The sequence below is a fragment of the Hemicordylus capensis genome, chromosome 1 (genome assembly GCF_027244095.1).
Source record: "Hemicordylus capensis ecotype Gifberg chromosome 1, rHemCap1.1.pri, whole genome shotgun sequence".
Lineage (NCBI taxonomy): Eukaryota > Metazoa > Chordata > Lepidosauria > Squamata > Cordylidae > Hemicordylus > Hemicordylus capensis.
This window is the reverse complement of record NC_069657.1, coordinates 157,510,183-157,523,495: the sequence shown is the minus strand read 5'-3', so window position 1 is coordinate 157,523,495 and position 13,313 is coordinate 157,510,183. Positions and strand designations below refer to the sequence as shown.

Here is a 13,313-nt window from a genome sequence, read left to right as displayed (position 1 = left end):
TCATAATGTACCATTGGCATCTGTGTAACCAACATAGGTAAAAAAGGACACATTGAGGACGGAATCTTGGAAATTCTGAATTACACAGTTTGGCATATAATTGTGCCAAGACTTTGTGACCTGAGGCAACTTCTCCTTTCTCTTCCAGTTGAGCCCTCAAGAACCCCTTCCTTTGATGTGATCATATGGAGGGATTAGCTCTATGTTTATCTCCTGAAATATGAATATGACAAATATTTAGATATCTGCTTTTCAACAAAAGTTCCCAAAGCAATTTACATAGATATAAATGATATTTCTGAAATAGTTCTCTGCACTACATCATAATGAAGTCGTAAGCCCGGGTGACTTAACAATGTCTTGTTGAAGCCCATACTGACATGTGTATTACAGCATGCATTGGATTACAGTAGTGTGTGTCCACAATTAAGCCTATGGATCTATCATTGGCAGAGGCTGTAAGGACTGCAGTTTTGCACAAGAAGAAAACAAGGATATTGAGCATATTATAATGTTCAAACATCAATTCCATCCAGCTTTGGTTCCATGGTGCTTCAGGCAGGATGCAGAACCACTTCAGATTTAATATGGATCTTGTAGATGTGATCCAGAATTGCTTGGAAGCTATCCCAGTCTTCAATCATTCCATTTTTCAAAGGTGAAATGGCCTCCATCCGTGTTCTCCCTCAAGATTCACAATGCTTTTATGTCTATGCAGTCAGATGGCTCTCCTTGCTTGCTTTTGTCACCACCAATTTCCATCATGGAACTTCCATCATCCCGGTCCAGGACCATGCCAATGGCAGTGGAAAAGTCAGCCTTTGAGTAATCCTTTCCACTGTATACAGTGGTATAAAGCCACCTCTCACTGTATAAGAGTCAATATCAAACAGGAGAACACCAAATTCATCCCCGCCACACATGCTACCACTCCAACGTTTTTGCTTTGCCAGCACCAACAAAAGTTTTCAAGGGCTCTAACTCTTGTCTTCTCTCTCTTGTCCAACCTCTAGGGTTGCCAACTAGGGAGTTTTATAGAGGACATGTGACTATTTGGAGGTCCAAATGGCTTTTTTTTCCCCTTAGGAGGAATAGAGACTATTTTGGGGACCAAACTACTTTTTTTGCACTTGTTGTGGTGTCCGAAATTCTGGGGAGCAGCTGGGACATTTTGTTCACTCAGAACACTTTGCTCTCATGAGCAGCTTCTCTTCCTTTGTCTCCTTTCTCTGCCAGCAGCATCCTACTGACCATCCATCCAATGGGGAAGCCAGAGTGGAGGTTCTGCTTCAGTGGCAGGCTGCAGAGCCACATGATGCCGGAGAACAGATAGGTGGGCCCAGCAGGTGCAGCTTCCTTCCTTCCGTCATATGGTGGCCATGTTGGTGGTAGTGAGAAGTTAGCAGTTAGCTACCTAGTTAACTTTACTCAGCTAGCAGTTACCCCTGTTGAGTAAAAAGGCACTTTTTAAAGTGGCGAATGTCTTCTCAACTGGCCCTATCCAACCCCAGGACAACATCCTTTCAATGGGTGATGCTGGTGTTACTTTGTAATCCTTTTTAGATTGTGAGCTCTTTGGGCACAGGGGAGCATCTTATTTATTTTTCTTTGAAAACCCCTGTGAAACCTTCTGTTGAAAAGGAAAAGGTAAAGTGTGCCATCAAGTCGATTTCGACTCCTGGTGCCCACAGAGCCCTGTGGTTTTCTTTTGGTAGAATAAAGCAGTATATAAATGTTTGTAGTTGTAGAGAACAGCAAGCAAGGGAAGACCATGCATGTACCACTGTGCCAACATATAAAGAGGCTGGCTTTGCAGCTAGCTGGCTGCCCTGCCTTGAGCCAAGAGATCAAGTTGCTGGCCTGGCTGGGGAGAGCAGGCTGGGTGACCTGTGAGGGAGGAGGAGGAGGACAGAGGACTGAGTAAACCTAACCAGGAGATGAATTTACGGTTAAGAAGCAAGGGCCTTGAGAACTCTGCACCTAGACAGCAGACATAGAGCTTACCTGGTCATCAGCTTCACAGTGGTGAGCTGTATTTATTCTCAAATTATCCAATTTTTATCAAAATATGCATATATAATACCAATAAACACAGGCAAATTGTATGCAAAGTGGAAACGTTTTGGAGACTTTTTTGGTTAAAAGAATCCTGTTTCATTTCATTTGTTAATTTATTTATTTGGTGATAGATATCAACTTTTGTCACCATCTAGATCGGGCAACCCTACCAACCTCCTTCAGCCTATCCCACTACCACTACCTCCCCCTCCTCAAGCCATTGGGCAGCAAGGCCACTTTCAAGCCCACCTATCACTCCATCATGCGGCCAGAACCTTGTAGGTTGCATGGGCTGTGGCTTCTTTCTTCACAGTCAGAGAGCTCTAGTATTATGAGAGAGAAACACACCTGGTTGGTACATTCGAGACTCGCAGTCTGCATGTACCTAGGCCTTCAGCCTTGCCAGTTTCCCATCCACAGCCACACTAGTCTCATAGTCACTTGCTTTTGTCCACTGCACACAAAAGCAAGAGACTATGAGACTAGTGTAGGTCTACTTCATACATGATGATGCCATCATGGGGTTGTCCTGCTCCCCATTATATTTACTTTTAAAAGATAGGCTGCATCCAGTTTAGTGCTATTGGACCAAACCAGTGGTATGGCAAACTTCTGTGTACGGTCACTTTTAGGACTTATGCAGCATATTAATATCTCATATCACACCTACACTGGGATCATAGAGTCTTGGGCCCCTAGCAGCCCATCCTCACTCACTCTGACTTCATTAAATTCCATCAAGGCCTTGACTTTGTATCCACAATAATGGCACACACACAGCACTCCCACTATCACACCAGCCGACAATTTCTAGCTAGTCTCCTAGTTTGCTCTTTCCCCTTCATGCCTCACAATTAACTCTTTCCCCTTTTTCCAATATGCTTCTGCAACACACTCACCCATACCTCATTGCACCAACTAGGCCTACTAAACAGCTCTGCTCTTGAACAATCTCAATTCATTGACATGGTGCATGCAGAGGAGAAGATCCAAATGTGACACTGCAAGATGGGATTCCAGTTTCAAGACTATAATCTAACTCACTGTTTCTCTACTGTTTCCATCCTGAGGCATACTTACATTTTTTAAAATGGGGTACACTTGCCTGCCATCACAGATACATCTCTTTTTCTTTTCTTTTTTGGTGGTAGCAAAGCCACTGCACAACTATTCATTTATTTAGTTATTTAGTTATTTTTCACTTCCTCCTTCGGGCAACCAATATGCATTGCTGCTGGGAACAAATTACAGGGAATTTAAACTCACCGCTTTTAGGATGTGCACGAATGTGTTCAGAGGCCCTTTTATGGGCTTCCAAACAGGTTCAAACACTGGCCAGTTCGAAGGTTCTATGGTAGGGGGGTGTCTGCCCTTAAGGGCAGGGGAGGGGGCACTTACACCACCACCACCCTCCGCCGCGTTTCCCCCACTGGTGCTCGGTTTCCTAAAAGTTCGCTGGGGTGGCAGCCAGAAGTGTATCTAGGGAAAATATCGCCTAGGGCAAGCAGTGAATTTGTGCCCCTGTCCAAACAGGAATGATGGGACTTGTAGTAAACAATATCTGGAAATCCCTGCTAAAAGGAACACTGTACCATCTAGACATGGTTGTTGATCAAAACCTGAAAACATGAGCCATCTCTGTAAAAGACTTAGAACAACAGTCAGGAGTTATGTGAGGATTCCAAGTGTCATTTTCTCTGTCTCATCTCGTGCTTTTTAAAAAATATGACTTTGTCCTAGAGGATCATCTGCCCAAATAGCCACTAGCAAAATAGGGGAAGAAGAATGTGGTGGGGGGAGGGGGGAGAATCTATAAACCAGTGAATGATTCCTGCCAGCCTTTGTCTTGTGATGATTGTTGGCTCATGATGGGGTATATGTGCATTTACCACACTAGTGCTTACTTTGACACCAGGAGGGAGGTGGATACATTAGTTTGCCACACTAGACAGAGGCATTTGCAACAGGAGCAGACAGCCAAGTTCTGCCAGGGCCAAAACCATCCCCTGCCAGACTAAGAAATCATTGTAATTTGCCCCTTCCTGTCACAAGCAGTGTGCTGTTCTTTTATTATTGATTGTAACTCTCAGATATCCCAGTCATGGATGGAAAATTCAGGGTCAATTTACAAGAGACACATTTTCTACATAGGAGCTTCTTCTGTGCAGGTGTTGTGCAGAAACCCATGTGTAGTGATCAATACATATGTATCTATTCCACCAAGGGCATAGCAAGGTTGGAATGAGCCCAGAGACGAGATTTTAAAATGGGCCCCCAGCCCCCCAAAGTCCAGGGCATCCACACACCTCAGGCCCCCAAGGATTTAAGTCTGATATTTCAAAATAAGTATGCTGCCTGGAAATACATTTCACTGAATACACACACACACTTCATAATATATAGTGATATACATTGAGTACTATATATTTGTGCTACTTTTAATGCCTAGAACACACTAGAAACACTAATTATTAAAATGGCCCCCTCACTGCAGATTAGCAGAGGAGACTTTCAACCATGCAGTGTGAGCCTACGTATGTTTTCTCAGAATTCTGAACAAATTCAGTAAAGTTTGATTCCAGGAGGTTTTTCACAGGAGGCTTTTAAAGCCCTTTAACACACCTCTCCTCCGGAATAGAGGTGCTGCATTCACATGTGGGCCAGATTGACCCTGAAGTCCCTGCAAGTTATTGGGGAGCAGTTCACACACAAGAAAAATACAATAAAATAAAAGCACCACACATGCTTCACAGTTCTCACTCAGACCTTCTGGGTTGCAAAACAACTTGAACATAAGTGCATTTATGAATGAATTAATATAACATAACATAACATAACATAACATAACATAACATAACATAACATAACATAACATAACATAACATAACATAACATAATTCCAGAAGTTTTTGTAATTTTCTTCCATGAAACAAGCCACTTATAGGGCTTTTTAGATAGTTTTTGTTTTTAAAGCCAGCAAAGTTTCCACTCTGTTTTAAATTAAATATTCATACTTCTCAGTCTCCCCACCCCCCATATCAAAGCCCTATGGCAAGCAGATCCCTATATATCGGGGGTAAACCACAAAAAGGAATTCACAGTACCTGGCAAAAGCTGTGCTGGATGGTCTGGGCAGAGGGTCTGCTGCTGCAGAGAACTCTGCCTGCCTTCTTCTTCCTGGCTTCTTTGGGGCCTGCCCAGTTCCGGCTTCAGGGAGGCCTACACAGAGGCGTCTCTGTAAGCCCCACCCACCCACCGATCAGCTGAGAGGCTGGGAGAGAAGAGCTGCTCTGGAGTTTTCAGGCCCCGCGGGCAGCCGATCCTAGGCCTCGCAGAAGGCAAGCAGGATGGCAAGTGGCTGAGGGGCCCTGGGGCTGGGTAGATGGGCAATGGGGTGCGGGTGGCAGGAACTGGCGTGGCGCCCCTCCCTCAGTGACACCTAGGGCACGTGCCCTGGCTGCCCCACCCCAGTTCCGCCCATGGTGGCAGCATACTTCCCTGCCACCCTGTTGCCCTCTTTACTGGAAGTAACCAGAAGTACTTGATGTGCCAGTGCATGCCAGTGTGCTCATGTGTGCACGCACCCAACGCATACAAGTGTGTCAAGTATCTCCGGTTACTTCCTGTAAAGGGAGCTACAGGGCGACAGGGGGGTACACTGCTGCCCCGACAGACTTTTAGGAAACCAAGCACCTGGAGGGGAAACATGGCAGTGGGTGGGGAAGTGCACCCTACCCCACCCTTAAAGTTACCCCCCCTGCTGTTGAACCAGCCCCCGCTGCTTTTGGAGCAGGCTTGCACCCTTATGCACCATGGGGGACACATCCTTCCCTGCGCATTATAGGATGAGTCAGCTTTAAAAGTATGGACTCCCCATATTCGGCGCTGACTCAAGTGAGTCAGCAGTGCACAGCACCGTACCATGGCACATTACTGTCCCGTGGCAGAGCGGTTGGGAAATGCGGGTCAAACTTACATTATTAGACTATAATGTGAATACACTGAAGTACTTGGAGATAAGAACCAAAGAACACAACTTACTTGACTTTTGACAGTCATTTTTTTATTGTTCAATGTTTGTACATTTCATGTATTGCAGTAAACAAGGTGACCCATGGACTGCAAGCAGACAACTCCCAAAGAAAAGAAAGCAGACATAACTACTTTCAATAAGGGTGTACCAACCTTAAGGCTGAAATTTTTTGGCAGACTTTTTGGTTGTAGGTCCTATGGAATTCAGTGGGGTTTACTGAATTCCTACTTAGGCTTGTGCAGTATATCACATACATTTCAAAATAATTTAGACTGAACTGTAATTTATTTGTACAGGGCAAAGGTAGTCGGGTTTAGCATGGAAAGGAAAGAATGTGCCATCAAGTTGTGCTGACTCCTGGCGACCACAGAGCCATGTGGTTTTCTTGGTAGAATACAGGAGTTTATCATAAAAGACTTTAATATCCTAAAAATGCAAGCAATAAACAAAATGAGAAATGTGTTTCCTCAAATCTGTCAACTTCCAGTTTTCCTGTAACTATAGCATCAATTGCACCTAATTTGTCAAGAACAAATGTGGGGAGTTAGGTCTTTGGCAGTGCTGTTACATATTGATATACCTAGGAAATTAACACTTATGTTGCAGGTTCTAATATCATTCAATATGATTTCATTTTCTAGTCTAGTTGAGGACTTGTGATTTTTTCTCTCTTCTCCCCCCCCGCTCCCGACACCCCATTTGCAAGTATTAACAACCTCTATAGTTTCACATCTCTAATCTCATTTACAGCTCATAGAGCAAATAAAAAAGCTGGCAACTTCTTACAACATAAAAATCCAAATAAATCAATGTCCAGAGACTTTTTTGCACATTGAAAAGATGGACAATTTATATAAATGGTCATATTGGTGATCAGATATTTCCCCCATAAAGGATAGATTCCTTCCCTCCCCATTTTTAAATAGGTGTGCTTAACCAAAGTAATTATGAGAAGAGGATGTGATGACTGCTGTACATACTCAATGGGACTTCTGAGTAGCATGCAAAAATTAGGCAGGACTCAGGCTCTGAGGTTTGTTGTTGGAAACTTCAAAATCTAATCCAGGGATCTCCAGAAACTCTGCTTTTTATTTGTTAAAGCAGGGCACTGTTCTCCTTACATTCTGAAACACAAGTGACTGCCTTACTTTGAATTCATTCTCATGGTATTTATTTCAGTGTTTCAGGTTCTCCTCTTTTTTTCCTGAACTACTTAAGCTGGTTTCCCACCGAATATTATTTATCAGGTGACAACCTTGCCATTTGTTAACTAACTAGTGCAAATTATTGTATGAATTGTCTATATTCCATAAGGAAAGATAACAACAAAATCTCTGCACTTTACAAAACTACAATTCCCGGGTTTCATGGGGGAAGCAGAGGCAATCTTAAGTTTAAAGTTTTAAGCTTTAAAGAGTTTGTAGTACATATGTGCTGGGAAATAGGTATTTTTCTGAGTACTGCTGCAACAAAATATTTTAAATACTTATAGTAACAACAAAGAACTCCCAATACATTCTTATATTCTTGGAAACCTATTATGCTTTACAATAATTCAAATTTTGTAATCCTACTCTGCTTTAATAGTTTTTTAAACAAGTCTATACCAAACTTTTATTATTGAAAATGTAGTATATATGTATCTTCAACAGAATCTAAACATACTAATTGAGAGAACAAAAGAATAATTTAATGGTTTCAAAGGAATTATTATAAAGACGTAAAAGCAAGGTTCCTGACATCAAAAGCTGGGAATTAAACAGGATTTCCAGACACTTCACTCAAATCTCAAGACCAGACTGGGAATCTGAGTGTTATCATTTTAGAATTTTTACTTCCTTTTAAACTTGGTTAGAGGGAGGCTGGGAAGCAACTGTAGGCAGCTGTAGCCATAAAATTGCAGAGAGGATGAAAAATCAAAGACAGCAATTAAACACATAAAAGAACTAAATACACTCTATTTTGGGCACATATGTTTCCTGTTGAAGCACCTGATTTGTATATTAATTAGATTATGCTGCCTAAGGGCAGGATGTTTGAATAAGATAAATCTATATACAGGAAACATTTGCTTATCTTACAGAACTAAGCCTGAAATATGAGTTGCAAGCGTCACGTGATAAAAGCCATAGATTGGTAGGTACCCAGAGGAGCTGAGTTCTCATTCCAGCTTTCCTAAGGATCCTGGGAAAAGCTGCTACCTATAAAGATGGGTAAAGGTAAAGTATGCCATCGAGTCGGTGTTGATTCCTGGCGACCACAGAGCCCTGTGGTTGTCCTTGGTAGAATACAGGAGGGATTTACCATTGCCTCCTCCCACGCAGTATGAGATGATGCCTTTCAGCATCTTCCTATATCGCTGCTGCCCAGTATAGGTGTTTCCCATAGCCTGGGAAACATACCAGTGGGGATTCATTAAAGCTATTGTCTCCACCTGCTCCACACTTTCAACTCTTTTGTCTTTTCAGGCCAAAGTCTTAAAAGTGAACATATAGAGCATATCTATGCTCACATGAGCAGCCCAACCCAGGCTTGGGCCGCCATGCAGGGGTTGGTTGCCTGTGTGAGATGCCGGGATCAGGGCTGATCCTGGCGCAGCCTGCAGTACAAGCCTGAGTTTTTAACCTGGGCTTTTACCTTTAACGAGCATGAGCATGCCCTTTACCCCAGGTATGGGGTCGTGTGTGTGCTCGGGCTGCACTGCATGCAGCCCAAGCACCCACAGAGTCGGGCGCCTACAGCCTATCCCCCAATGAGCTACACTGCTTGTGTGGTGCATTTTGGGATTCCTGGAGGTTGGGACTTTTCTCCCCGGCCTCCAATGATCTGTGCAGATCATGTAGGGATGCAACGGCATGCTGGAGAGGAGATCATCAATCATCTGGCAGGGAGGTAGGTTCATCCCTGCCTTTCCCCCCTGCCTGCCCACCCCACTTCCCTCCCCGCCTCTCTCAGGGTTGTGTGTACAGCCTTATATTTTTCTTCATATTTTGTACAGTCCAAAGTTTGGTCATAAGCTCGTCTCCACAGCCAGGGGCAGTATGTAATATCATTTAGCTTGGTCTTGTGAGAAAGACTGTTTGTTACAGCATTGGACTGGCATAAGAGAGTTTAAGTTTCATAGATATCATATATTATTTATTTATTTATTTATTTATTAGATTTATTAGATTTATATACTGCCCTTCCAAAATGGCTCAGGGCAGTTCACAATATGATAAAAACGATTAAAACAAATTAACAATTAAAATCAAACTATTAAAACACAATAAAACCAATAAAACAGCTAAAAGCCCTGAAAATCAGGGCAACAGTTTAAAACAGTTTAAAACAATTAATCATTTAAAACTCTGGAAGGCCAGGCCAAATAAGTACATTTTAAGGGCTCTCTTGAAGGACAGCAATGATCTCAAATTATGAATTTCTGCCGGGAGTGCATTCCATTGCCCAGGAGCAGCTACAGAGAAGGCCCGCCTCTGCGTCACCACCAGATGAACCGGTGGCAACTGGAGACGGACCTCCTCAGATGACCTTAACGTGCGGTGGGGATCATGTAAAAGAAGGCACTCTCTTAGATAACTCGGACCTAAGCCGTTCAGGGCTTTAAAGGTAATAACCAGCACTTTGTATTTTTCCCAGAAACATATCAGCAGCCAGTGTAGCTGTTTCAAAACAGGCATAATATGGTCTCTCCGGGTTGCCCTAGAGACCAATCTGGCTGCTGCATTCTGAACTAACTGAAGTTTCCAGACTACATACAAAGGCAGCCCCAGTAGAGCGCATTGCAGTAGTCAAGCCGGGAGGTTACCAGCTGATGCACCACTGTTTTGAGGTCATCCTCTCTGAGGAATGGACACAGCTGTCGAATCAGCTGAAGCTGATAGAAAGCACTCCTGGCCATGGCCTCCACCTGAGATACCAGGGTGAGGCCTGGGTCCAGGAGTACTCCCAAGCTGCGCACCTGCTCCTTCTGGGGGAGTGTAACCCCATCCAGCACAGGGAGATCTAACTCATCCCTCAGATTCTGAGCCCCCACAATGAGTACCTCCGTCTTGCTTGGATTCAGCTTCAATTTGTTCTCCCTCATCCAGCCCATTACGGCCTGTAGGCAGGCATTTAGAGAACGAGTGCCATTTCCTGAAGATGAAAAGTAGAAGTAGATTTGGGTGTCATCAGCATACTGATAACACCCAGCACCAAATCTCCTGATGACCTCACCCAGCAGTTTCATGTAGATATTAAAAAGCATTGGTGACATAATGGAGCCCTGGGGGACTCCATATAACAGCTCCTGTTTTGAGGAGCAACTGTCACCAAGTTCCACCATCTGGAATCTACCTGAGAGATAGGAGCAGAACCACTGTAAAGCAGTGCCCCCTATCCCCAACTCCTCCAGGTGATCCAGAAGGATACCATGGTCGATGGTATCGAACGCCGCTGAGAGATCCAGAAGAACCAGCAGAGTCACACTCCCTCTGTCGATTCCCCAGTAAAGGTCATCCATCAGGCCGACCAAGGCTGTCTCAACCCCATAGCCAGCCCTAAAGCCAGTTTGAAATGGGTCTAGATAATCAGTTTCCTCCAAGACTGCCTGGAGCTGGTCAGCCACCACCCTCTCAATCACCTTCCCCAACCAAGGGAGATTAGAGATTGGCCCGTAACTGTCCATCACTAAGGGATCCAAAGAAGGCTTCTTTAGGAGTGGTCTGCCTCCTTCAAACAAGGGGGCACCCTACCCTCCCTCAGTGATGCATTTATGATATTAACTAGGCCACCTCCAACAATCTCCCTGCTAGATAGAAGCAGCCAAGTCGGGCAAGGATCCAGAGAACAGGTGGTAGGCCTCACCGCCCCAAGCAGCTTGTCCACATCCTCAGGAGTCACAGATGGAAACTGATCCAATCTAATACTGCAAGAGGGATTGCTGGACACCGCCTCCATAGACCCTGCAAAAACAGTGGAGTCCAAGTCAGCCCGAATACAGGAGATCTTGTTTGCAAAAAACCCATTAAAGGCATCACACAGAACGACCCCAGGGACTGATTTGAAGTAGAAGGAGCAGAAATCAAACTCCTCACAACCCAGGATAGCTCTGCTGAGCGCGAACCTGCAGCTGCAATGCGCGCAGACCAAAAGCTCTTTTTTGCCGCATGCACCGTGACCACATAACTCTTCAAATGGGTGACATGCTGTATCCTGTCAGATTCGAACCGAGTTCTCCTCTACTTGCGCTCTAGTTGCCTACCCAACCGCTTCAGCCCCTGCAACTCCTCAGTATACCAAGGGGCCCTTTTTGCAGCAGGTCGGAAGGGACGCTTAGGAGCAATCATGTCTACTGCCCTGCTGAGTTCCCTGTTCCAGGTTCCCACCAGGGCATCAACAGAATCACCGGCTGCACCAACGTCAAAACCCTCCAAGGCCTCTAGAAATCCCACTGGGTCCAGCAGCCTTTCGGATGGACCATCTTAATAGGTCCACCACCCTTGCAGGGGTGGATTGCAGCTGTGAGACCAACCTTAACCAGGTTGATCAAATATGATCTAATATGACGATGAAAAACAAAGAACGTTTAGTAAACACCCATTTCATCTTAGCTTTTTCACCAGGGTCCCAGTATTAGAGGGAGTTGTTTGCCTACATGCCCCCAGGCTCGGACTGGCCCACAGGGCAACAGGGCATATTCCCAGTGTCAGAGGCATAACGATAGGGGGGGCAGGCAGGGCACGTGCCCTGGGCGCCACTCTGGTGGGTCACGTGGGGGGCGCCAAAAAGTGGCATGCCCCCTGACCCCCCTGGATCGCGCGTCGGTGGCGGGCGGGCAGCGGGAGTGAGCGCAGCGGTGGCGGGCGGCGGTGGATCGCCGAGTGCAGCAGAGCGATCATAGGAACTGCGCAGGCATGCCTCGTAGTTGGGAAGCAACGCCGGGCCAGACGGCAGGCCTCGGCGTCGCTCTGCTGCACTCGGCGATCCGCCGCCGCCCACCAGCGCCTCACTCGGCGATCCGCCGCCACCCACCACTGCCGTGCGATCTGCCGCCACCCGCCGCCACCGCGCTCACTCCGGCCGGGGGGCACAGGTATGGGGGTGCGGGGGGAGGGTGCAATTTCAGGGGTAGAGCTTGCCTGGGCACCGTTTCCCCCCATTACACCTCTGCCCAGTGCGCCCTACTTTCCTGGCGCCCCTGCGCCCCAACTCCCACCATTAATTACCTATTCTGCTCAAAACTCAGCGCCCTCCCCACATACATTCCACCGCCCTCTCAGTGCCCCCAGTCCAGCCCTGCATGCCCCACTTCTGACACATTTTCGGGCAGCTGGTTTGCTACTCTAGAAAACAGGTTGCTTGACTAGATAGACCTTTGGTCTAATCCAGCAGGACCCTTCTTATATTCAGAAACCCAAAACTTTCTGAACCATTATAGTTATTTCCACAATCTAACATTCTGTTATTTATACTGGGATTTTACTGGGATTTTAAATGCTATCTTCAATGTGTCTGGAGGGGCATTATTCTGAAGTCCCCAAATCCAAAGATGCATATGAACACATTTTTATCATTTGATAACACAAAGTCAGCCCCAAACTGTACCAATCTAGGGCTGGTCTTTGAGATGCAAAAGTGCCCTTGAAAAGACTACTAATTTCAAGATTCTCAGTTTTCAACACTTTCCCTTAGGCACAAATCTCTCCTGCATATGCACAGAAGCTGAACTATTAGCAGGATGATTTCTTCACACCCTTGGTGTTTCCTCTCTCCTCACCTCCTCCCTGACACCATTTCACTTTCCTAGGTTGCTCATTGTGCTAAATTAATCTGAGAAAGGATGGATTTCCCCCCCCACACACATACATTCTCAAGCTGGCTGGTGTTCAGTTTATTCAGGGTCATGCTTCTCTGATTCATTACATGCAGGCTGAAATCTATGAGATTTTTTAAAAATCATGAAATGAAAATAAGGAAAGATCAGATTTGTGCCTGGTGGCTAAATGTATTTATAGTTAATTAGGGAAACATGTTCAAAGCAGAGGTAGAATTCATTGTTGCTGCAATGAATTATAATCAAGGGGGAAATGGTCAATGTGTGGGCAGGCCTTTGCTTCCTCCAACTAAGAGGGTTCAGGCTTCAACTCCAGGAGTTTCTTACACTAGAATACAGGTGATGGAAAAAGAAGTTTCTTATATGAGTATGGCTAGGTGCAGAGGGAAAGTAACAGTGGGGAAG

General features: G+C 45.3%; 1 pseudogene; it reads right to left on the bottom strand.

Annotated features, from left to right (window-relative positions):
- LOC128329722 (actin-like protein 6A) lies at window positions 1-926 on the bottom strand (annotated as a pseudogene).
- Window positions 927-13,313: the final 12,387 nt, after the last annotated feature.